Genomic DNA, 27695 nt, shown 5'->3' with positions numbered 1-27695 from the left:
GATTGTTGAGCTTCTGAAACAGACTAAGGGACCTTTATTAATGCTTAGGAGCCTTTACAGGTGTTTATTATTAATTATTCTAATTTACTGAGATAATGACTTTTGGGTTTTCATTGGCTGTAAGCCATAATCATCAACATTAACAGAAATAAACACGTGAAATAGATCACTCTGTGTAATGACTCTATAGAATATATGAGTTTTGCTTTTTCTATTGAAGAACTGAAATAAATTAACTTTTTGATGATATTCTAATTTAGTGAGAAACAACTGCAGATAATAGAGAGTTTGATAAGACATTGAAGAACAAAAATCACGATGGCAGGAAGAAATGGGTTAATTTCCTTTTTTTGGCAGATGGTTTGCAAAAAGGGATTAGTGCTGCTATCTCTCCAGCAAAAGCTTCCATTCAGATTAAACATGAATAGAATTCTTTGTATATACAAAGAATTAAAGGGAATGTGTCATTGCTAAATGTTTAAAACAAGTTTTCTATTTTAACAAAAAAAATCTTGCAATTTTCACTTTAGCCACTATATGGTCTGTAAAGATCATTTTTTAGCAATTATCAACACATGTAGGATTACCTCTATACACCGTTCACAATACGTGATGTCACAGCTCACCTTCTCCTCCTGTACAATGACTGATAACACCTCTATATACAGTAGATAACACAGGATCCACCATTCACAATAGATGATGTCACAGCTCACCTCCTCCTGTACAATGACTGATAACACCTCTATATACAGTAGATAACACAAGATCCACCATCCAAAATAAGTGAAGTCGCAGCTCACCTCCTCCTCCTTCTGTACAAGGACTGATAACACCTCTATATACAGTAGATAACACAGGATCCACCATTCACAATAGGTGATATCACAGCTCACCTCCTCCTGTACAATGACTGATAACACCTCTATATACAGTAGATAGCACAGGATCCACCATTCACAATAGGTGATGTCACAGCTCACCTCCTCCTCCTCCTGTACAATGACTGATAACACCTCTATATACAGCTGATAACACAGGATCCACCATTCACAATAGGTGATATCACAGCTCACCTCCCCCTCCTGTACAATGACTGATTGCACCTCTATATACAGTAGATAACACGGGATCCACCATTCACAATAGGTGATATCACAGCTCACCTCCCCCTCCTGTACAATGACTGATTGCACCTCTATATACAGTAGATAACACGGGATCCACCATTCACAATAGGTGATATCACAGCTCACCTCCCCCTCCTGTACAATGACTGATTGCACCTCTATATACAGTAGATAACACGGGATCCACCATTCACAATAGGTGATATCACAGCTCACCTCCCCCTCCTGTACAATGACTGATTGCACCTCTATATACAGTAGATAACACGGGATTCACCATTCACAATAGGTGATGTCACAGCTCACCTCCTTCTCCTGTACAATGACTGATAACACCTCTATATACAGTAGATAACACGGGATCCACCATTCACAATAGGTGATATCACAGCTCACCTCCCCCTCCTGTACAATGACTGATAACACCTCTATATACAGCTGATAACACAGGATCCACCATTCACAATAGGTGATATCACAGCTCACCTCCTTCTCCTGTACAATGACTGATAACACCTCTATATACAGCTGATAACACAGGATCCACCATTCACAATAGGTGATGTTACAGCTCACCTCCTCATCTCTATATACAGTACATAACATTCACAGTCTCCGCCTCCCCCTAACACAGTGATGTCTGCACAGGACACAGAGCATGCCCACAACCTCCCACACAGAAGTCCATCCACTGACGTGCATGGTCCATGATACTGCTGTAAAGCACATTTCTAAATGATTTAACCATAAGCTCAGCCAATATGACCAACCTCATAATTATCAGTAGATGATAGAATATGTATCACTTGATGGTTTACAGTATAAAAAAACTATGCACAAATATTTGAATGGTTACAATTTTTGCAACATAGAGAATACAACTTTTTATTTTACATCCTATCCATATTCTGCCAGATCTCGTGTGTGACACAGCAGTGATGCAGGATGGATGTAGAGGTGAAGGTACTGATAATTCACCATCAGCTTTGCATCCTGGACCAATTGGGACCAAAACTGGTGCCCGGTTACAGGGAGATGTAGGCTCCTGATGAAGGATAAACTCTGAATGGCTGCAGCCACCACTGGGGAGAACTCACTATATAGTCATATAGTTGCTACTCTAGAGTTCACTGTGCATGCGTTCATTCTGCCACCACTAGATGGAGCTCAGTGTACATGAATTCATATAGCTGTCACTAGAAGGAGCACACTACACGTGGACTCATAGCTGCCACTGGAGAGAGCTCACTGTACAAGGATTCATGCAGCCACCACTAGAGGGAGCGCACTACACATGGATTCATACAGTACAACGCCACTAGAGGGAGCACACTACACGTGGACTCATAGCTGCCACTGGAGAGAGCTCACTGTACAAGGATTCATGCAGCCACCACTAGAAGGAGCGCACTACACATGGATTCATACAGTACAACGCCACTAGAGGGAGCACACTACACGTGGACTCATAGCTGCCACTAGAAGGAGCGCACTACACATAGATTCATATACTGTAGCTGCCACTAGAAGGAGCGCACTACACATGGATTCATACAACCGCCACTAGAAGGAGCGCACTACACATGGATTCATATAGCTGCCACTAGAAGGAGCGCACTACACATGGATTCATACAACCGCCACTAGAGGGAGCACACTACACATGGATTCATATTGCTGCCACTAGAAGGAGCGCACTACACATAGATTCATATACTGTAGCTGCCACTAGAAGGAGCGCACTACACATGGATTCATATAGCTGCCACTAGAAGGAGCTCACTACACATGGATTCATACAGTACAACGCCACTAGAGGGAACACACTACACGTGGACTCATAGCTGCCACTAGAAGGAGCACACTACACATGGATTCATACAGTACAACGCCACTAGATGGAGCTCAGTGTACATGAATTCATATAGCTCTCACTAGAAGGAGCGCACTACGCGTGAACTCACAGCTGCCACTGGAGAGAGCTCACCACACATGGATTCATACAACCACCACTAGAGGGAGCACACTAGACATGGATTCATGGGGGGGTCGACTCTTGACAGGTCTCTAGAGGGGGGGGAAGGGGGTGGGAGTTTGGTTTGGGACTAAATATGTTTTCTTTAAAAAAGTATTGTACACTGGTATATTGCTGATAACAAAGTATCCCTTTTATTGTTTATGTACAATATTTATGGTTTAAGAAAAAATATCTGATTTAAAAAAAAAAAAAGACATGGATTCATACAACCACCAGTAGAGGTAACACACTAGACATGGATTCATACAACCACCACCAGAGGGAGCGCACTACACATGGATTCATATAGCTGCCACTAGAAGAAGCGCACTACGCGTGGACTCATAGCTGCCACTAGAAGGAGCGCACTACACATGGATTCATATTGCTGCCACTAGAAGGAGCGCACTACACATGGATTCATATTGCTGCCACTAGAAGGAGCGCACTACACATAGATTCATATACTGTAGCTGCCACTAGAAGGAGCGCACTACACATGGATTCATATAGCTGCCACTAGAAGGAGCGCACTACACATGGATTCATATAGCTGCCACTAGAAGGAGCGCACTACACATGGATTCATATTGCTGCCACTAGAAGGAGCGCACTACACATGGATTCATACAACCACCACTAGAAGGAGCGCACTACACATGGATTCATACAACCGCCACTAGAGGGAGCACACTACACATGGATTCATATAGCTGCCACTAGAAGGAGCGCACTACACATGGATTCATATAGCTGCCACTAGAAGGAGCGCACTACACATGGATTCATATTGCTGCCACTAGAAGGAGCGCACTACACATGGATTCATACAACCACCACTAGAAGGAGCGCACTACACATGGATTCATACAACCGCCACTAGAGGGAGCACACTACACATGGATTCATATAGCTGCCACTAGAGGGAGCACACTACACATGGATTCATATAGCTGCCACTAGAAGGAGCGCACTACACATGGATTCATATAGCTGCCACTAGAAGGAGCGCACTACACATGGATTCATATTGCTGCCACTAGAGGGAGCACACTACACATGGATTCATATTGCTGCCACTAGAAGGAGCGCACTACACATAGATTCATATACTGTAGCTGCCACTAGAAGGAGCGCACTACACATGGATTCATACAACCGCCACTAGAAGGAGCGCACTACACATGGATTCATATAGCTGCCACTAGAAGGAGCGCACTACACATGGATTCATACAACCGCCACTAGAGGGAGCACACTACACATGGATTCATATTGCTGCCACTAGAAGGAGCGCACTACACATAGATTCATATACTGTAGCTGCCACTAGAAGGAGCGCACTACACATGGATTCATATAGCTGCCACTAGAAGGAGCTCACTACACATGGATTCATACAGTACAACGCCACTAGAGGGAACACACTACACGTGGACTCATAGCTGCCACTAGAAGGAGCACACTACACATGGATTCATACAGTACAACGCCACTAGATGGAGCTCAGTGTACATGAATTCATATAGCTCTCACTAGAAGGAGCGCACTACGCGTGAACTCACAGCTGCCACTGGAGAGAGCTCACTACACATGGATTCATACAACCACCACTAGAGGGAGCACACTAGACATGGATTCATGGGGGGGTCGACTCTTGACAGGTCTCTAGAGGGGGGGGAAGGGGGTGGGAGTTTGGTTTGGGACTAAATATGTTTTCTTTAAAAAAGTATTGTACACTGGTATATTGCTGATAACAAAGTATCCCTTTTATTGTTTATGTACAATATTTATGGTTTAAGAAAAAATATCTGATTTAAAAAAAAAAAAAGACATGGATTCATACAACCACCAGTAGAGGTAACACACTAGACATGGATTCATACAACCACCACCAGAGGGAGCGCACTACACATGGATTCATATAGCTGCCACTAGAAGAAGCGCACTACGCGTGGACTCATAGCTGCCACTAGAAGGAGCGCACTACACATGGATTCATATTGCTGCCACTAGAAGGAGCGCACTACACATGGATTCATATTGCTGCCACTAGAAGGAGCGCACTACACATAGATTCATATACTGTAGCTGCCACTAGAAGGAGCGCACTACACATGGATTCATATAGCTGCCACTAGAAGGAGCGCATTACACATGGATTCATATAGCTGCCACTAGAAGGAGCGCATTACACATGGATTCATATAGCTGCCACTAGAAGGAGCGCACTACACATAGATTCATATACTGTAGCTGCCACTAGAAGGAGCGCATTACACATGGATTCATATAGCTGCCACTAGAAGGAGCGCACTACACATGGATTCATATAGCTGCCACTAGAAGGAGCGCACTACACATGGATTCATATTGCTGCCACTAGAAGGAGCGCACTACACATGGATTCATACAACCACCACTAGAAGGAGCGCACTACACATGGATTCATACAACCGCCACTAGAGGGAGCACACTACACATGGATTCATATAGCTGCCACTAGAAGGAGCGCACTACACATGGATTCATATAGCTGCCACTAGAAGGAGCGCACTACACATGGATTCATATTGCTGCCACTAGAAGGAGCGCACTACACATGGATTCATACAACCACCACTAGAAGGAGCGCACTACACATGGATTCATACAACCGCCACTAGAGGGAGCACACTACACATGGATTCATATAGCTGCCACTAGAGGGAGCACACTACACATGGATTCATATAGCTGCCACTAGAAGGAGCGCACTACACATGGATTCATATAGCTGCCACTAGAAGGAGCGCACTACACATGGATTCATATTGCTGCCACTAGAGGGAGCACACTACACATGGATTCATATTGCTGCCACTAGAAGGAGCGCACTACACATAGATTCATATACTGTAGCTGCCACTAGAAGGAGCGCACTACACATGGATTCATACAACCGCCACTAGAAGGAGCGCACTACACATGGATTCATATAGCTGCCACTAGAAGGAGCGCACTACACATGGATTCATACAACCGCCACTAGAGGGAGCACACTACACATGGATTCATATAGCTGCCACTAGAAGGAGCGCACTACACATGGATTCATATAGCTGCCACTAGAAGGAGCTCACTACACATGGATTCATACAACCGCCACTAGAGGGAGCACACTACACATGGATTCATATTGCTGCCACTAGAAGGAGCACACTACACATGGATTCATATAGCTGCCACTAGAGGGAGCACACTACACATGGATTCATATAGCTGCCACTAGAAGGAGCGCACTACACATGGATTCATATAGCTGCCACTAGAAGGAGCGCACTACACATGGATTCATATTGCTGCCACTAGAAGGAGCGCACTACACATAGATTCATATACTGTAGCTGCCACTAGAAGGAGCGCACTACACATGGATTCATATAGCTGCCACTAGAAGGAGCGCACTACACGTGGATTCATATAGCTGCCACTAGAAGGAGCGCACTACACATGGATTCATACAACCGCCACTAGAGGGAGCACACTACACATGGATTCATATAGCTGCCACTAGAGGGAGCACACTACACATGGATTCATATAGCTGCCACTAGAAGGAGCGCACTACACATGGATTCATATAGCTGCCACTAGAAGGAGCGCACTACACATGGATTCATATTGCTGCCACTAGAAGGAGCGCACTACACATAGATTCATATACTGGAGCTGCCACTAGAAGGAGCGCACTACACATGGATTCATATAGCTGCCACTAGAGGGAGCACACTACACATGGATTCATATAGCTGCCACTAGAAGGAGCGCACTACACATGGATTCATATAGCTGCCACTAGAAGGAGCGCACTACACATGGATTCATATTGCTGCCACTAGAAGGAGCGCACTACACATAGATTCATATACTGTAGCTGCCACTAGAAGGAGCGCACTACACATGGATTCATATAGCTGCCACTAGAAGGAGCGCACTACACGTGGATTCATATAGCTGCCACTAGAAGGAGCGCACTACACATGGATTCATACAACCGCCACTAGAGGGAGCACACTACACATGGATTCATATAGCTGCCACTAGAGGGAGCACACTACACATGGATTCATATAGCTGCCACTAGAAGGAGCGCACTACACATGGATTCATATAGCTGCCACTAGAAGGAGCGCACCACACATGGATTCATATTGCTGCCACTAGAAGGAGCGCACTACACATAGATTCATATACTGGAGCTGCCACTAGAAGGAGCGCACTACACATGGATTCATATAGCTGCCACTAGAAGGAGCGCACTACGCGTGGACTCATAGCTGCCACTAGAAGGAGCGCACTACACATGGATTCACATTGCTGCCACTAGAAGGAGCGCACTACACATGGATTCATATTGCTGCCACTAGAAGGAGCGCACTACACATAGATTCATATACTATAGCTGCCACTAGAAGGAGCGCACTACACATGGATTCATATAGCTGCCACTAGAAGGAGCGCACTACACGTGGATTCATATAGCTGCCACTAGAAGGAGCGCACTACACATGGATTCATATTGCTGCCACTAGAAGGAGCGCACTACACATAGATTCATATACTATAGCTGCCACTAGAAGGAGCGCACTACACATGGATTCATATAGCTGCCACTAGAAGGAGCACACTACACATGGATTCATATAGCTGCCACTAGAAGGAGCGCACTACACGTGGATTCATATAGCTGCCACTAGAAGGAGCACACTGCACGTGGACTCATAGCTGCCACTAGAAGGAGCACACTACACATGGATTCATATAGCTGCCACTAGAAGGAGCGCACTACACGTGGATTCATATAGCTGCCACTAGAAGGAGCACACAACACGTGGACTCATAGCTGCCACTAGAAGGAGCACACTACACATGGATTCATACAGTACAACGCCACTAGATGGAGCTCAGTGTACATGAATTCATATAGCTCTCACTAGAAGGAGCGCACTACGCGTGAACTCACAGCTGCCACTGGAGAGAGCTCACCACACATGGATTCATACAACCACCACTAGAGGGAGCACACTAGACATGGATTCATAGGGGGGGTCGACTCTTGACAGGTCTCTAGAGGGGGGGGGGGGGAAGGGGGGTGGGAGTTTGGTTTGGGACTAAATATGTTTTCTTTAAAAAAGTATTGTACACTGGTATATTGCTGATAACAAAGTATCCCTTTTATTGTTTATGTACAATATTTATGGTTTAAGAAAAAATATCTGATTTAAAAAAAAAAAAAAGACATGGATTCATACAACCACCAGTAGAGGTAACACACTAGACATGGATTCATACAACCACCACCAGAGGGAGCGCACTACACATGGATTCATATAGCTGCCACTAGAAGGAGCGCACTACGCGTGGACTCATAGCTGCCACTAGAAGGAGCGCACTACACATGGATTCATATTGCTGCCACTAGAAGGAGCGCATTACACATAGATTCATATACTGTAGCTGCCACTAGAAGGAGCGCACTACACATGGATTCATATAGCTGCCACTAGAAGGAGCGCATTACACATGGATTCATATAGCTGCCACTAGAAGGAGCGCATTACACATGGATTCATATAGCTGCCACTAGAAGGAGCGCACTACACATGGATTCATATAGCTGCCACTAGAAGGAGCGCACTACACATGGATTCATATTGCTGCCACTAGAAGGAGCGCACTACACATGGATTCATACAACCGCCACTAGAGGGAGCACACTACACATGGATTCATATAGCTGCCACTAGAGGGAGCACACTACACATGGATTCATATAGCTGCCACTAGAAGGAGCGCACTACACATGGATTCATATAGCTGCCACTAGAAGGAGCGCACTACACATGGATTCATATTGCTGCCACTAGAGGGAGCACACTACACATGGATTCATATTGCTGCCACTAGAAGGAGCGCACTACACATAGATTCATATACTGTAGCTGCCACTAGAAGGAGCGCACTACACATGGATTCATACAACCGCCACTAGAAGGAGCGCACTACACATGGATTCATATAGCTGCCACTAGAAGGAGCGCACTACACATGGATTCATACAACCGCCACTAGAGGGAGCACACTACACATGGATTCATATTGCTGCCACTAGAAGGAGCGCACTACACATAGATTCATATACTGTAGCTGCCACTAGAAGGAGCGCACTACACATGGATTCATATAGCTGCCACTAGAAGGAGCTCACTACACATGGATTCATACAACCGCCACTAGAGGGAGCACACTACACATGGATTCATATAGCTGCCACTAGAAGGAGCGCACTACACATGGATTCATATAGCTGCCACTAGAAGGAGCGCACTACACATGGATTCATATAGCTGCCACTAGAAGGAGCGCACTACACATGGATTCATATTGCTGCCACTAGAAGGAGCGCACTACACATAGATTCATATACTGTAGCTGCCACTAGAAGGAGCGCACTACACATGGATTCATATAGCTGCCACTAGAAGGAGCGCACTACACATGGATTCATACAACCGCCACTAGAGGGAGCACACTACACATGGATTCATATAGCTGCCACTAGAGGGAGCACACTACACATGGATTCATATAGCTGCCACTAGAAGGAGCGCACTACACATGGATTCATATAGCTGCCACTAGAAGGAGCGCACTACACATGGATTCATATTGCTGCCACTAGAAGGAGCGCACTACACATAGATTCATATACTGGAGCTGCCACTAGAAGGAGCGCACTACACATGGATTCATATAGCTGCCACTAGAAGGAGCGCACTACGCGTGGACTCATAGCTGCCACTAGAAGGAGCGCACTACACATGGATTCATATTGCTGCCACTAGAAGGAGCGCACTACACATGGATTCATATTGCTGCCACTAGAAGGAGCGCACTACACATAGATTCATATACTGTAGCTGCCACTAGAAGGAGCGCACTACACATGGATTCATATAGCTGCCACTAGAAGGAGCGCACTACACATGGATTCATATAGCTGCCACTAGAAGGAGCGCACTACACGTGGATTCATATAGCTGCCACTAGAAGGAGCACACTGCACGTGGACTCATAGCTGCCCCTAGAGGGAGCGCACTACACATGGGTTCATACAACCACCACTAGAGGGAGCACACTACACATGGATTCATACAACCGCCACTAAAGGGATCACACTACACATGGATTCATACAACCACCACTAGAGGGAGCGCACTACACATGGATTCATACAACCACCACTAGAGGGAGCACACTACACATGGATTCATACAACCACCACTAGAGGGAGCGCACTACACATGGATTCATACAACCGCCACTAGAGGGAGCACACTACACATGGATTCATATAGCTGCCACTAGAAGGAGCTCACTACACATGGATTCATACAACCGCCACTAGAGGGAGCACACTACACATGGATTCATATAGCTGCCACTAGAAGGAGCGCACTACACATGGATTCATACAACCGCCACTAGAGGGAGCACACTACACATGGATTCATACAACCACCACTAGAAGGAGTGCAATACACATGGATTCATACAACCACCACTAGAAGGAGCGCAATACACATGGATTCATACAACCACCACTAGAGGGAGCACACTACACATGGATTCATATAGCTGCCACTATAATAGGGAGTTCACTGCACATGGATTCATACAGCCGCCATTAAATGGAGCGCATTGCAAATGGAGTTATACAGCCACCACTAGAGGGACATTACTGCAAATGTATTCATACAGCTGCCACTAGAGGGAGTGCACTACACATGCATTCATACAGCCACCGCTGAAGGGATCTCACTGCACATGGAACCATACAGCTGCCACCAGAGGGAGCTAATTTTATACTTAAAGGGGTTTTCCGGTCTTAAGCTACTTCACATTGTGAGGATTCTCCGATGTAGTCCCTATACTATACTATATAGAAACATCATTTTTTACCATGAGAACCCATGGGTGAGGGTAGAATATGGTGCAGTATGCCCTGTATGGTACAGCAGAAGGTACAGGTTGGAGACATCTATCATTCAGGCCAACTGTTCCAAATTTGCAGGCCCTCTTCTGATTTCATATCTTCATAGTTTCACATTTACGATGAGTTTTTAGGGGCCTGACAACATGTTTAAAACTCAATCATCATCAGGTTTCACAATACAAACTCCTTACATTATCACACAGATCTTAAACCCAATGGGGCTAGTGTACTTACTGTGAAAATCTATGTCTGAATGGGAGTGCAATCCTGACAGCTAAAACATGACTCCTAAAATGCTTATTATAATTTCAAGAGGTAAAATTTTTAAACAAGATGATACAGCCATTTTATCAGAGATTTTCACAGTAAATACACCGGCCTTGTCAGGTCTAAAATCTACATAATCATGTAGGCAGTTTATATTATGAAATCTTATGAGAAATGAGCTTTAAAAATTCTGACAGGCGACAAAAAAAGTCATCGTAAAAATTCAGAGCTCTGAAGATTAATTAATTATTAAACGCCCAGAATGAAAATGTTACAACGTCACAGCGCTTGTTTATCCCAATGATTGTTACATTGTTACAATCTGAGCTGGAAGAAATCTCCCGCTTTGTGTCAAATGTCTAATTTGTTTACAAAACGCATCTCTCCGGAGGCCGCTGCTCTCGGGGATGTTACTTTCATGTATCTGATCTCGGTTTTTACTTTTTGACAAGAGTTTTGACATTGTTTATTTTTGGTTCTGCATAATTAACAAGTGGAAAGTCGTCTCTGTCAAAGCTGCCTTTTTTTTTTTTTTCTCTATTGTACTTTTTTATAGATACAGTTTACTGTTAACCCAGGAGTAGAGGGTTATGGTAATGAGAGCTGACATTTCCTCACATGTCGTTCTGTCTCATCTCTGATCCTCCCAGAACAGCCCCGGACAAGTTCTTGGAATGTTCAGAATTTCATACATTGCAAATCTGACAATTATTTTCATACTGAAAGCCAAAAAGTCAGAGGAAGTTGGCAATGAAAAACCAAATAGGTAAAGAGCAGTAAAAAATAAAATCCGTTTTCCTGCAGTGGTCATATAACATGTCGGCCATTCAAATTAATGGCAGGCGGGAGACGGGTGCTTCAGATCTCTATGAGAGCACTTTAGCTAACATAAGGGCACCAAGTGGGCGATCTCATCTGCTCCACCGTCCTCATACCCTATAATAATAGGAATACAGAAAGGACTTATCTCCCGGAGAAAATCCCTCTAGGCCATTTCACCAAGTGATAGGGCAATCTTCAGGTATGAAAGTCCCTGGCAATTCTAGAATTTGCTCCAGATGAGGCTACTTTCACACTGGCGTTTTTTTGAATACATCACAATGCGTCGTTTAGGGGAAAAAACGCATCCTGCAAAGTTGTTTGCAGGATGCGTTTTTGCCCCATAGAGTAACATTACCGACGCATTGCGACGTATTGTCACACATCGCAACCGTCGGGCGACGGTTGCGCCGTGTTGTGGCGGACCACCGGGAGCAAAAAAACGTTAAATGTAACGTTTTTTGCTGCCGACGGACCCCACCTCCCCGCACTTCACAATGGGGCAGCGGATGCACCGGAGAAATGCATCCACTGCACCCGTTGTGCGGCGCATCAAGCGCTAGCGTCGGAATCTCGGCCCGACGCAATGCGACGGGCCGAATCCGACGCTAGTGTGAAAGTAGCCTTATTTTTTTTTAACACTGGTCAAGTTTACTCGCTCACAGTAGTGTGAGTACTATCCTATTAAATAATGCAACAATTTGCAGCAAAATCAGCACGTGTTAGGCTAAGTTCACACTGTGCGATTTTGCTGCTTTTTTTATGCTAATTTTTAGCTGCGTTTTACACTACCAGCAAAGTCTATGAGATTTCAGAAACCTCATGCACCCGCATCAAAAACGTGGCAAAAAAAAACAAGGAAAACACGCAGCTTTTTTCCTGCTAAGAGATCAGTTTTTTTGCAAAAAAAAAACGCTGAAAAATCACCTAGTGTGAACTTATCCTTACAGATTTTGCTGCAGATTTAGTATCAGTTTGCTACGGATGAAATCCTAAGTGGTGATCCACAACATTTCCTTGCTTAGAAATTCCTATGTATAGATTTTTCTACTGTTGGGCGGTACTTTGTTGCAATTTTTTTTTTCTTTTTTTTTCTTCAGGCCCAAAAACCTAAAGAAATCTGGTTGTGTTAATTGAGAATTTTGCAGTGAATTGATCTCTGGATTTCATTGTATGCCAATTCTGCGACACATAAGGCATTATGGAGGCTATAAAGTCTGTGGGATGTCTAGAATTTGCTGCTCACTTTCTGTGACAAGTTTCTGTGACTTTTCAATGCTTTTTACGCTATAATATCGGCATAAAAGCTTCAGTGAATCATCCCATTGTGTAAGCAGTAAGTCATTGATCCTGGCAAAAAAAATGTGCACCAAAATCAGCTACAAAATCCTCAGATTTCGCTAAAGTGATTTATTTTTTGCGTTTCTTTGCAGTGAATTAAATGTGGATTTAGGACAGGTTTAATAAACTAGACAACAAATCAGCACCAAAATCTGCTCCGACATGTGCACGGTACATACAGCGTTCATTGCAGATTTTGTTGAAGATTAGTTTGCAGTTTGAGCTGCCGTCATGGTGAATGTGCATGGAAACCCTAGCAGAGCATCATTGGACAGACGGTTCTCAAGCCACCAACATCAGCAGATCCCAGAGATCTCCTGGCCTACACGCCTTAACCCTATATATGGATCTGAATTACAGGATGGTCCCCTAGGTTGCATTCATGGAGTGGCTGCCAGCCGGTGGACAAGCTGGGTCAAAACCAGAGAAGTCAGGTACAAGACAAGATCAGTAGCTGGAAACATGGTCAGGAGATAGATGAGGCCCAGGACCAGAATTATGGAGTCAGAAGCAAAATAATCATCAGGCAATTGGAGGGTTAAGTCAGTCCATGGTCAGTAACAGAATCTAGCAAGCAGGAACAGAGCTGCGCTGTAGGGGAATCAACCAAAGTCAGTGGTAACTTATAACTAGCAGACTACAAGGAGGTTAAATAGAGTGTGGCTCCAGACAAAGCCCACAGAGAGAGCTAATTACTCCTGCTGAATAGTGGCATGGTGTGGCACTGCAAGTCCCAGCCTCACCAGTACAGTTTGCTGAACTGTGCCTGCATTTCCGCCCACTCCATCATCATCACTGTCCGCAGTGCAGAAGCAGAGGACATTGGAGCAGGTTCACACAAAGGTGTCTCAGCTGTGGATCCCATGCATCTCTTTGCAGTCAATGATAATGGGAATGATTGATCGTCTCCAACATTCCGGTTCATAGACATGTCTTTACCAGAATTTTAATAGGAAGCATGCAACCAAAATTCTACACCCAATATCTGCTGTGTGACTCCATCTTAAAGGGTTATGCCAAAAATAGAAGGAGGAGCATGAGGGAAACGTTACTGATGGCTGGAGGTCTTACAAGAACAGGATATATCACAGAACCATGTTCTCGGGATCGCTAGTAGTCCCAGGGATCAGTACATTTTTTGAATTACCTCTTCTGACAGTCGCAGCATTTGCTCCAGTTTTGCTACCAAAATCAGAATTGGATCCAAAAATAAGAAAGTGTATCGGTTCTTTTTTAATACTTCCCTTTCCTTTTAGGACAAGTCCTACAGTAGTTTTGGCTTCAGAATCTGCATCCTGTTTCGGTGGTATTTAAGGAACATAGTCCGCTTGCTCTTTTAGTCACCTCCGGCCGCCACTGATAAAATAACATTTGACAATTTTTAGACTCGGTGTAGTTTTTGGACGTCAAACAAAATGCACATATTAAATGGCACAAAATAAAAACTGCCACTAAAAATGCAGATAAACGCTCCAAAGGAAGGAGGAGCACATTAATATTCCTTATGTAATAGATTGTAGAATTCTGGGAGGGCATTTTTTTTTATTATTCATGTTCACATGAACAACAAAACAATTAGAAAATACATAACAAGTCCTCACAGAACCTTCCTCCATTCACCGCCTGTGATGTTTCCAGTAAATGTGTCGCTGTTCGCCTGGTAAGAATTGTGAGATACATTAATTCCCTATCGCTAATCTCCCGGTGAATTCGTGGAAGACGTGGCAGAGAGAGTTTGACAAGTGAAGAGATGATAATAGGAAGAGTATGGAAAAGAGTAACAGGATAATAGATTGTTTGACAGGTATAGAAAGCAAAGCAAGACAGCGTCAGAGCAGAGAGCGAGCGAGTCACCGCCAGAATAGAGGGACAAGGAAGGGAAGGGCACCGAGGTCACAATGCGGACCCCACACTACACCGAACAGTCCCTCACTACTTTCAAGACCACACTCGCCACAGCTAAACAAACCTAGTTCTCATCTCTCATATCCTCCCTGTCTCACAACCCTAAACAGTTATTCAACACCTTCAACTCTCTCCTCCGTCCCCCAGCACCTCCTCCCTCACCACTTATCTCCACTGAAGACTTTGCCTAATTTTTCAAGCAGAAGATTGAGAACATCAGAGACTAAAACTGTCGACAACCCCCAGAGCCCTTCCTCCCGACTTCCCAGCCCTCCACCTCCAAAACCAACTTCTCCACCATTACAGAAGATTGACTCTACTCTCAAGATCACATCTCACCACCTGTGCACTTGACCCGATCCCTTCCCAAACCTCACCACAGTCTTCATCCCAACCCTAACCCATCTCTTCAACCTATCACTAACAACTGGTGTTTTCCCCTCAAGCTTTAAACATGCCTCCATCACACCTATCCTCAAAAAGCCCTCTCTTGACCCATCCTCTATATCTAGCTATCGCCCTATATCACTTCTCCCCTATGCCTCAAAACTACTGGAACAACACGTTTACCTTGAACTGTCCTCCCATCTCTCTTCTTGCTCCCTCTTCGACCGCTTACAATCTGGCTTTTTGTCCCACCACTCCACTGAAACTGCCCTAACTAAGGTCACCAATGACCTAGTAACTGCCAAGAGCAAGCGACACTACTCTGTCCTCCTCCTCCTGGACCTGTCGGCTGCCTTTGACACAGTGGACCATTCCCTATTATTACAGACCCTCTCATCCCTTGGCATCACAGACTTGGCCCTATCCTGGATCTCATCATACCTAACAGACCGGACATTCAGCGTCTCCCACTCACACACCACCTCCTTACCTCGCCCCCTATCTGTCGGAGTCCCGCAAGGTTCAGTCCTAGGGCTCCTGCTCTTCTCCATTTACACCTTTGGCCTGGGACAGCTCATGACACACAGCTGATGACACACAGATCTACATCTCTGGACCAGATATCACCTCTACTAACCAGAATCCCTCAATGTCTGACCACTATTTCATCCTTCTTCTCCACTAGATTTCTGAAACTCAACATGGACGAAACAGAATTCATCATCTTTCCCCCATCTCACGCGACCCCCCCAGCGAACCTATCCATTACAGTAAACGGCTGCCCAATCTCCCCAGTCCCACAAGCTCGCTGCCTCGGGGTAATCCTTGACACTGATCTCTCCTTCAAACCACATATCCAAGTCCTTTCCACTTCCTGCCGACTTCAACTCAAAAATATTTCACGGATCCGTCCATTCATAGTAACATAGTAACATAGTAACATAGTTAGTAAGGCCGAAAAAAGACATTTATCCATCCAGTTCAGCCTATATTCCATCATAATAAATCCCCAGATCTACGTCCTTCTACAGAACCTAATAATTGTATGATACAATATTGTTCTGCTCCAGGAAGACATCCAGGCCTCTCTTGAACCCCTCGACTGAGTTCGCCATCACCACCTCCTCAGGCAAGCAATTCCAGATTCTCACTGCCCTAACAGTAAAGAATCCTCTTCTATGTTGGTGGAAAAACCTTCTCTCCTCCAGACGCAAAGAATGCCCCCTTGTGCCCGTCACCTTCCTTGGTATAAACAGATCCTCAGCGAGATATTTGTATTGTCCCCTTATATACTTATACATGGTTATTAGATCGCCCCTCAGTCGTCTTTTTTCTAGACTAAATAATCCTAATTTCGCTAATCTATCTGGGTATTGTAGTTCTCCCATCCCCTTTATTAATTTTGTTGCCCTCCTTTGTACTCTCTCTAGTTCCATTATATCCTTCCTGAGCACCGGTGCCCAAAACTGGACACAGTACTCCATGTGCGGTCTAACTAGGGATTTGTACAGAGGCAGTATAATGCTCTCATCATGTGTATCCAGACCTCTTTTAATGCACCCCATGATCCTGTTTGCCTTGGCAGCTGCTGCCTGGCACTGGCTGCTCCAGGTAAGTTTATCATTAACTAGGATCCCCAAGTCCTTCTCCCTGTCAGATTTACCCAGTGGTTTCCCGTTCAGTGTGTAATGGTGATATTGATTCCCTCTTCCCATGTGTATAACCTTACATTTATCATTGTTAAACCTCATCTGCCACCTTTCAGCCCAAGTTTCCAACTTATCCAGATCCATCTGTAGCAGAATACTATCTTCTCTTGTATTAACTGCTTTACATAGTTTTGTATCATCTGCAAATATCGATATTTTACTGTGTAAACCTTCTACCAGATCATTAATGAATATGTTGAAGAGAACAGGTCCCAATACTGACCCCTGCGGTACCCCACTGGTCACAGCGACCCAGTTAGAGACTATACCATTTATAACCACCCTCTGCTTTCTATCACTAAGCCAGTTACTAACCCATTTACACACATTTTCCCCCAGACCAAGCATTCTCATTTTGTGTACCATGAATCTGCAAAAACCCTAGTCCATGCCCTCATCATCTCTCGCCTCGACTACTGCAACCTCCTGCTCTGTGGCCTCCCCTCTAACACTCTCGCACCCCTCCAATCTATTCTAAACTCTGCTGCCCGACTAATCCATCTGTCCCCCCGCTATTCCCCGGCCTCTCCCCTCTGTCAATCCCTTCACTGGCTCCCCATTACCCAGAGACTCCAGTACAAAACCCTAACCATGACGTACAAAGCCATCCACAACCGGTCTCCTCCATACATCTGTGACCTCGTCTCCCGGTACTTTCCTGCACGCAACCTCCGATCCTCACAAGATCTCCTTCTCTACTCCCCTATTATCTCCTCTTCCCACAATCGTATACAAGATTTCTCTCGCATATCACCCCTACTCTGGAACCCTCTACCGCAACACATCAGACTCTCACCTACCATCGAAACCTTCAAAAAGAACCTGAAGACCCACCTCTTCCGACAAGCCTACAACCTGCAGTAACCACCGATCAACCAAACCGCTGCACGACCAGCTCTACCCTCAACTACTGTATCCTCATCCATCACTTGTAGATTGTGAGCCCTCGCGGGCAGGTCCTCTCTCCTCTTGTATCCTCACCCATCCCTTGTAGATTGTGAGCCTTCACGGGCAGGGTCCTCTCTCCTCCTGTATCCTCACCCATCCCTTGTAGATTGTGAGCCCTCGCGGGCAGGGTCCTCTCTCCTCCTGTATCCTAACCCATCCCTTGTAGATTGTGAGCCCTCGCGGGCAGGGTCCTCTCTCCTCCTGTATCCTCACCCATCCCTTGTAGATTGTGAGCCCTCGCGGGCAGGGTCCTCTCTCCTCCTGTATCCTCACCCATCCCTTGTAGATTGTGAGCCCTCGCGGGCAGGGTCCTCTCACCTCCTGTATCCTCACCCATCCCTTGTAGATTGTGAGCCCTCGCGGGCAGGGTCCTCTCTCCTCCTGTACCAGTTATGACTTGTATTGTTCAAGATTATTGTACTTGTTATTATGTATACCCCTCCTTACATCTAAAGCGCCATGGAATAAATGGCGCTATAATAGTAAATAATAATAGAAGATAGTTGAAATACCTCATTAGCCAAAATATTTGCATAGTGCAAAAAAACACGTGAACTATTACTACTGGTTGCATAATGATAATCAGAGAGCAATAAGAAAGCTTACATATTTTTGCAAACTGATGTTATGATTGGACCTGATGTCCCTTATAAATATTTGCCTAGTTGGAAAAAATATGCCACCTTGTTTAACAAAGCTAATATTGCTTAAATGATAATTGAGTAGCAATGAAAAAACTTACATATTGTGCAGACTGGAGAAATTGAGTGACCCTGGTGCCCCGACGTACGTTTCACCCTTTTGCTTCATCAGGGAGTATGAATCCAGAATTCAGAATCTGATGCAAATTTGCATTGGAATTGCAAAGTTGTAAAAACTATTTTCTTGCAACTCCTCATTGTTCTCAAGAGCGGATGGATTTTAATACTATAGTTTACTGCTCGTTGGCTATGTTACCAGCTATTTCTGCAGTCTATCAGCAGTGGCTGGTTTTCTAAGGATGTAGGTCTTTGCTATATAAAGTGTGCAAGCACTGGGACATTGGACAATTTGGACAATCCGAGCAACCATGCCTTCGAACTGTCAATATTCAAGGGGATCATCCCCTGGTCAATTAGGAAGACGTGCGGTTATGGAACGGTGCGCTCCAGAACTGCAATCTTAAGAAAAGCTCTGTAATATACTAATGTAGTACAATATTTGCACAGGGAAAAGCCTGACAAATGTACTACACCCCCATTATTTTGGTTTTAGGCAATAATTGCTTTATTAAATTACTTCCTACTATTTCTCTAATATTTTTCTGACTTAATGATTTATAGGTAAATGATATAATTATGGCTACACGCAGCGGCCACTAGGGGGAGCTCACTGGCTATGGATTTATCCAGTTAATATTGACATCAATGGGAGGTGTATTCGTCTGTATGCAGTGAGCTCCACCTAGTGGTTGACCATACAGGTACCTGGATTCATCACTCCACAGCGATATGCCATTTATTCCCACAAAACTATATATCTGTCTGCTCAGCTTGTAGAAATGATTGATTCTGATCAATGCAAATATGTTCTATTGATCGGGACAAGTTTACGACGTTGTAATTATATTCAGCTGTTACTAATTAAACGCTACATTTGCAGCGTCCGAAAAATAGATATTCATACATCATTAACATATAGAGTTGTCATGCATGAGCCTCGCCTTCAGAATATTATTAATCATGCAATCAATGTGTCGATACTTTTATATGGGTTGGTGAATGTGTAAATCGGGGGGTTTAATTCGCTCTTCTATAAGGAAAATGTAAATCTAGAGAGGACGATACCTATTGTGACCAACAGGTGGCACTGCAGATACCTGGATTCACACTCCACATTGCTATGAGCCTGGATGTGCTCAGCTGCAGCGCCCCCTGTGCACTGTGCAGGAAGTGCACTGACTGAGGTCATGTATGGAGATGTTAGTGCACTGGACACAAAACTGGGTAGTTCAGATTTAGGAGATTTCTGTTCCTGCTGATAATCTGCACTGTGGACTGCACAGATTCCTGAATGTTAATGCTGCATGGTCAGGAGTGCACGGGTAGAAGATGCCCCTGAGCATAGGAGGACCCCAGTATTATTTATGGCACCTCAGATGGGGACCATGTTATAGATTTAAAATGGGTCCAAGGAACCAGGAGCTCCTGGAACAGATTTGCAATGGTGCTTTTGTAGCCGTAGACCCTGTTATTTGCAATGGAGCCCAGATCACTGGAGGTCCTGTAACATTTTTAATGAGACTTGTCATATAATTAGTGGGGGCACCTGTCACAAATTTGCGATGGATCCCAGCAGAGGGTCCCTCTTACAGAATTGCAGTCGGCTCAAGTATCGGAACCGTGTTACATATATGCGATGGGACCCGAGTATATGAGGGCACTGTCACTTCTTTGCCATGGGGCTCTGGGGGGAGGGGGGCATATGTTACAGATTTGCAATGAGGCCCAGTAATTCAGGATTTGCCTCTTTATCTTGTGATGCAGTGATACATTCCCTGCAGCTGCAATACTGCAAAATTAACAATTAGCGTCGTAAGGAAATGATGTTGTTTCATTGCAGTTACAATTATTATGTATTAGTCTCATACATTAGTAACATTTCTTACAGCGGCAGCTTGCTACAATGTGTCAGTTTAGGGCTCAGCACGGTCACTGTCGTGGGGGTGTATTTGACACAGATCTTTTCCTCACTTCCTACTTCTGATCACTCTCCTGCTCTTGTCTTATACGCCTCTAAAACATCTCTAAAATTCGACCATTTATTACTTTCGACTCTGCAGAAACTCTGTGGCTCTTATTCATTCTCGCCTGGACTATTGTAACTCTCTACTAATCTGTCTCCCTGTTACTAAACTCTCCCCGCTCCAATCCATCCAGAATGCAGCTGCCAGGAGAATATTCCTCTCCAGCTGCTACACCGATGCCTCTACCCTGTGCCAGTCATTACACTGGTTACCCATCCACTACAGATTTCAATCTAAAATGATCTCGCTCACCCACAAAGCGCTCCATGGTTCAGCACCACCCTACATCTCAGGACACAGGACCCTCACTCCTCCCATATCTGGTGAACTATGTGATACCTTTTAATGTCTTTATTGTCATGTAAAGTGCTGCAGAATATGCTTGCGCTTCAGAAATCAAAATTACAATTATTATTTTTTAATAGTAATGGGCTAACCTGAACAGTAACGTTCAGGGTCTGTACCGAACACCTAGTGGTCGGGCACTCGACCCCGAACACAGACTTCTCCAGAAAGTCCGTGTTACTGTTTGGGTTCAGCACCACGAACATTGAGTGTTTCTCACGTTGTCATGTGCATGACAGCGTGAGAAACACCGGCGGCTCTGATCAGTGGTAAGATTATTACCGCCAGTCAGAGCGCCGCGGTTCCCCCTCTGTCAGAATGAGCCAGCAGCTTGTGGCTATGTGCACACGTTACGGATTTTGCTGCGGATCCACAGCAGATATGCAGCTGCGGATCTGCAGCAGCTTTCCATGCGTTTACGGTACAATGTGCCCCGTATTCACATGTAAAGCGCCATGGAATAAATGGCGCTATAAAAATGTATAATAATAATAATAATAATAATGTAAACATATGGAAACCGCATTCCGAAGGGCACATGCTGTGGAAAAAAACACGTGGAAACGCTGCGGGTTACATTCCGCAGCATGTCAATTCTTTGTGCGGATTCCCCTGCGGTTTACACCTGCTCCGCAATAGGAATCCGCAGGTGTAAAACCGTAGGTGGAATCTGCACAAAATCCGCATAAAAACCACGGTAAATCCGCAGGTAAAACGCAGTGCCTTTTACCTGCGGATTTCTAAAATCCACTGTTGGAAAAATCCGCAGTGCTCAAAACTACGTGTGCACAGACCCAAAAAGTTTACTGCCGGTCACAGGCGTCTGTTGATGAGAGAGTACTACTCCTATCAGTCTATGTCTGCTGTTGCTGAAAACAGCGAGAGCAGGTGCCACCGATGGGAGTATTCATCAGCCGGCGCTTGTGCTATAAATAAATAAATAAATATTTTTAAAAAATGACATGAGGTCTCTTCTATTTTTGATAACTAGCGAAGGCAAAACTGGCAGCTGCAGGCTGCAACCGTCAGCTGTCAGCTTTATTATGGCTGGTTATCAAGAATAGAGGGGTCTCCAAGACATTTTTTTTAACAATTTAAATAATTTAAAAAATAATGTCGGGTCCCCCCTCATTTTTGACAACCAGTCAAGCTAAAGTGAACAGCTGGGGGCTGGTATTCTCAGGCTGATAAGGGGCCAAGGATATTTGTACCCTCAGTCTAAAAATAGCAGCTCACAGCGGCCCCAGAAAAGGTATATCTATTAAATAATTTAAAAAAACAGCATGGGGACCCCTCTATTCTTGATAATAATCCATGATAAAGCTGACAGCTGAGGGTTGCAGCCCACAGCTGTCAGTTTTACCTTTGCTAGTTATGAAAAATAGAAGAGACCCCAGGTCATTGTATTTATTTATAGCATGTTTTCAGTGACAGCACGCGGAGGCCACTGGGAGTGGAACGTTCTTATCAGCCGAACCCCTTCACTTTTTTACCACTGGTCGCAGTTCCTGGCTCACGCTGTCATTTGCCAGCGTGGGAACCACAGCTCTCTGACCGGCGGTAATAATCTTACCACTGATTAGAGCCTGTGTTTGTCGCAGACAATGGATGTTTGGGCCCCCCATTCATCTGAATAAGGTCTGGGTTTGGGATCGGGTACCGTTCTAGTACCTGAAGCGAACTTTTGTTAGGTGTTTGGCTGAACCTGCCGGACCAGAACATCCACGGGTTCACCCATCACTATTTGTTATTATTAATGTACTCAAAACAGTAGCACTAATTGATACAATGTATCAGTGGGGAGCATTAGCACCGGAGGCAAAAGGAGGGAAGTGCATGATGACAAGAAGTATTCCATATAACGACAGCAAGCAGAGATCTTGAAAAGGATCAAAACACTGATTTTATTACGAAACATAAGTTTGAAAAGTCATTTTAGGAACGAAAAAAAATATGTAAATACAGGAGTCCTATCATGATTGTCACGCCTTATAAATTAATGCAGGGATTAGAACATGTCATTTCTGTAACCTTCAGATACACCCAATATAGGCTGTATATATATATATATATAATCTGTATCCTCTGCAGCGGCCACTGCTGGTGAGATGTGGTATTACATGCAGGTCATTAGGATGACTGTCCAATTATGTAATACACCGGATGATCCAGGTCTGTCAGTGCGATTGCGAGCGCTGCGCCTGGGAAATATTGGTCCTGATAAAACAATCCCTTTAAATGCATTATTTTCCCCTGTAGAGAATCCTAATGATGACACTTGTGCTCCCATTCTCGCATACCGTGACGCATTTACTGCGTTTGTATAACATGCAAAGGGAAATGGAAAAAATCTGCAGTAAATAAATGAACGGGTGAATAAGCGAATGAGACCCGATGCAGAAGAGGCTGATTGTTAAAGGAACGATAATGGTGAACTTAGAGGCAGGATCTGGATGATGGATTGTGACAGGCAAAAGGTGACGGAATTAGAAAGGCAACACTTGGTGTAAAGAAGGAGAGAGAGAATGAACTGGTAAATGAGGAAGGATGTGACAGGTGAATGGGAAAGTGACAGCTGTGGAGTCTGCGGAGTAATGAGAGAAAACACTGTGCTGGGGAGACAGAGGCTCCTCTCCGCGGAGCAGCAGAAGCCTTCACATTACTGCGCCCCATGTTTTCCATTATTTACTAATGTACCATTTTTCTGACTTACACCCGCCCTTCACCATGCTGTGATGTTAATTACACCCAATCACATGTTGTTCCGACCTATAAATACAGGTTTCACCAAGACACTAGCCAGAGGTAAGTGATCACACTGGGCAGTCAGGTCAGGGACCCATCCGATCCATGAGATTACCTTGACGCTGGTGGATGGGCTCACAATTATTGGCTAAATTGTGTTTTTTTAAAATAAAATTTCAAAAGCCATTATGCCATTCCCACTTCATGTACTTCACCTCGACTTTCCTTAGAGCGATTCACTGCAACCTTGTTCTTTATTTGCTATAAATAACCTATCATGTCAGATTTGTGGGGGTCTGACACCTGGACCATCATAAAGCGGTCATCGGCTATTATGGTGGTTGCACATAAACAGTTTACATCACTGTGTAGTGGCGTACTCTGCAGCTCAGCTCCTATTAAAGTGACTGCACCAGCAGAATAGTGAGTGCAGCTCTGGAGTATAATACAGGATGTAACTCAGCATCAGTAATGTTATGTATGTACACAGTGACTGCACCAGCAGAATAGTGAGTGCAGCTCTGGGGTATAATACAGGATGTAACTCAGGATCATAGTAACATAGTAACATAGTAACATAGTTAGTAAAGCCGAAAAAAGACATTTGTCCATCGAGTTCAGCCTATATTCCATCATAATAAATCCCCAGATCTACGTCCTTCTACAGAACCTAATAATTGTATGATACAATATTGTTCTGCTCCAGGAAGACATCCAGGCCTCTCTTGAACCCCTCGACTGAGTTCGCCATCACCACCTCCTCAGGCAAGCAATTCCAGATTCTCACTGCCCTAACAGTAAAGAATCCTCTTCTATGTTGGTGGAAAAACCTTCTCTCCTCCAGACGCAAAGAATGCCCCCTTGTGCCCGTCACCTTCCTTGGTATAAACAGATCCTCAGCGAGATATTTGTATTGTCCCCTTATATACCTATACATGGTTATTAGATCGCCCCTCAGTCGTCTTTTTTCTAGACTAAATAATCCTAATTTCGCTAATCTATGTGGGTATTTTAGTTCTCCCATCCCCTTTATTAATTTTGTTGCCCTCCTTTGTACTCTCTCTAGTTCCGTTATATCCTTCCTGAGCACCGGTGCCCAAAACTGGACACAGTACTCCATGTGCGGTCTAACTAGGGATTTGTACAGAGGCAGTATAATGCTCTCATCATGTGTATCCAGACCTCTTTTAATGCACCCCATGATCCTGTTTGCCTTGGCAGCTGCTGCCTGGCACTGGCTGCTCCAGGTAAGTTTATCATTAACTAGGATCCCCAAGTCCTTCTCCCTGTCAGATTTACCCAGTGGTTTCCCGTTCAGTGTGTAATGGTGATATTGATTCCCTCTTCCCATGTGTATAACCTTACATTTATCATTGTTAAACCTCATCTGCCACCTTTCAGCCCAAGTTTCCAACTTATCCAGATCCATCTGTAGCAGAATACTATCTTCTCTTGTATTAACTGCTTTACATAGTTTTGTATCATCTGCAAATATCGATATTTTACTGTGTAAACCTTCTACCAGATCATTAATGAATATGTTGAAGAGAACAGGTCCCAATACTGACCCCTGCAGTACCCCACTGGTCACAGCGACCCAGTTAGAGACTATACCATTTATAACCACCCTCTGCTTTCTATCACTAAGCCAGTTACTAACCCATTTACACACATTTTCCCCCAGACCAAGCATTCTCATTTTGTGTACCAACCTCTTGTGCGGCACGGTATCAAACGCTTTGGAAAAATCGAGATATACCACGTCCAATGACTCACCGTGGTCCAGCCTATAGCTTACCTCTTCATAAAAACTGATTAGATTGGTTTGACAGGAGCGATTTCTCATAAACCCATGCTGATATGGAGTTAAACAGTTATTCTCATTGAGATAATCCAGAATAACATCCCTCAGAAACCCTTCAAATATTTTACCAACAATAGAGGTTAGACTTACTGGCCTATAATTTCCAGGTTCACTTTTAGAGCCCTTTTTGAATATTGGCACCACATTTGCTATGCGCCAGTCCTGCGGAACAGACCCTGTCGCTATAGAGTCACTAAAAATAAGAAATAATGGTTTATCTATTACATTACTTAGTTCTCTTAGTACTCGTGGGTGTATGCCATCCGGACCCGGAGATTTATCTATTTTAATCTTATTTAGCCGGTTTCGCACCTCTTCTTGGGTTAGATTGGTGACCCTTAATATAGGGTTTTCATTGTTTCTTGGGATTTCACCTAGCATTTCATTTTCCACCGTGAATACCGTGGAGAAGAAGGTGTTTAATATGTTAGCTTTTTCCTCGTCATTTACAACCATTCTTTCCTCACTATTTTTTAAGGGGCCTACATTTTCAGTTTTTATTCTTTTACTATTGATATAGTTGAAGAACAGTTTGGGATTAGTTTTACTCTCCTTAGCAATGTGCTTCTCTGTTTCCTTTTTGGCAGCTTTAATTAGTTTTTTAGATAAAGTATTTTTCTCCCTATAGTTTTTTAGAGCTTCAATGGTGCCATCCTGCTTTAGTAGTGCAAATGCTTTCTTTTTACTGTTAATTGCCTGTCTTACTTCTTTGTTTAGCCACATTGGGTTTTTCCTATTTCTAGTCCTTTTATTCCCACAAGGTATAAACCGCTTACACTGCCTATTTAGGATGTTCTTAAACATTTCCCATTTATTATCTGTATTCTCATTTCTGAGGATATTGTCCCAGTCTACCAGATTAAGGGCATCTCTAAGCTGTTCAAACTTTGCCTTCCTAAAGTTCAATGTTTTTGTGACTCCCTGACAAGTCCCCCTAGTGAAAGACAGGTGAAACTGCACAATATTGTGGTCGCTATTTCCTAGATGCCCGACCACCTGCAGATTTGTTATTCTGTCAGGTCTATTAGATAGTATTAGGTCTAAAAGTGCTGCTCCTCTGGTTGGATTCTGCACCAATTGTGAAAGATAATTTTTCTTGGTTATTAGCAGAAACCTGTTGCCTTTATGGGTTTCACAGGTTTCTGTTTCCCAGTTAATATCCGGGTAGTTAAAGTCCCCCATAACCAGGACCTCATTATGGGTTGCAGCTTCATCTATCTGCTTTAGAAGTAGACTTTCCATGGTTTCTGCTATATTTGGGGGTTTGTAACAGACCCCAATGAGAATTTTGTTACCATTTTTCCCTCCATGAATTTCGACCCATATGGACTCGACATCCTCATTCCCTTCGCTAATATCCTCCCTTAAAGTGGACTTTAGACAAGACTTTACATA

At 44.1% G+C, this 27695-nt stretch overlaps 1 long non-coding RNA gene across 1 annotated transcript in view; it reads right to left on the bottom strand.

The window, feature by feature from the left end:
- LOC138648470 (uncharacterized) overlaps nt 1-27695 on the bottom strand; it is a 124208-nt gene that overhangs the window by 96097 nt on the left and 416 nt on the right. The gene's annotated exons all lie outside the window — the stretch shown is intronic.

Source organism: Ranitomeya imitator, chromosome 8 (genome assembly GCF_032444005.1).
Source record: "Ranitomeya imitator isolate aRanImi1 chromosome 8, aRanImi1.pri, whole genome shotgun sequence".
Classification (NCBI taxonomy): Eukaryota; Metazoa; Chordata; class Amphibia; order Anura; family Dendrobatidae; genus Ranitomeya; species Ranitomeya imitator.
Note: the sequence above shows the minus strand (reverse complement) of the source record. Positions and strands in the feature narration are given on the sequence as shown.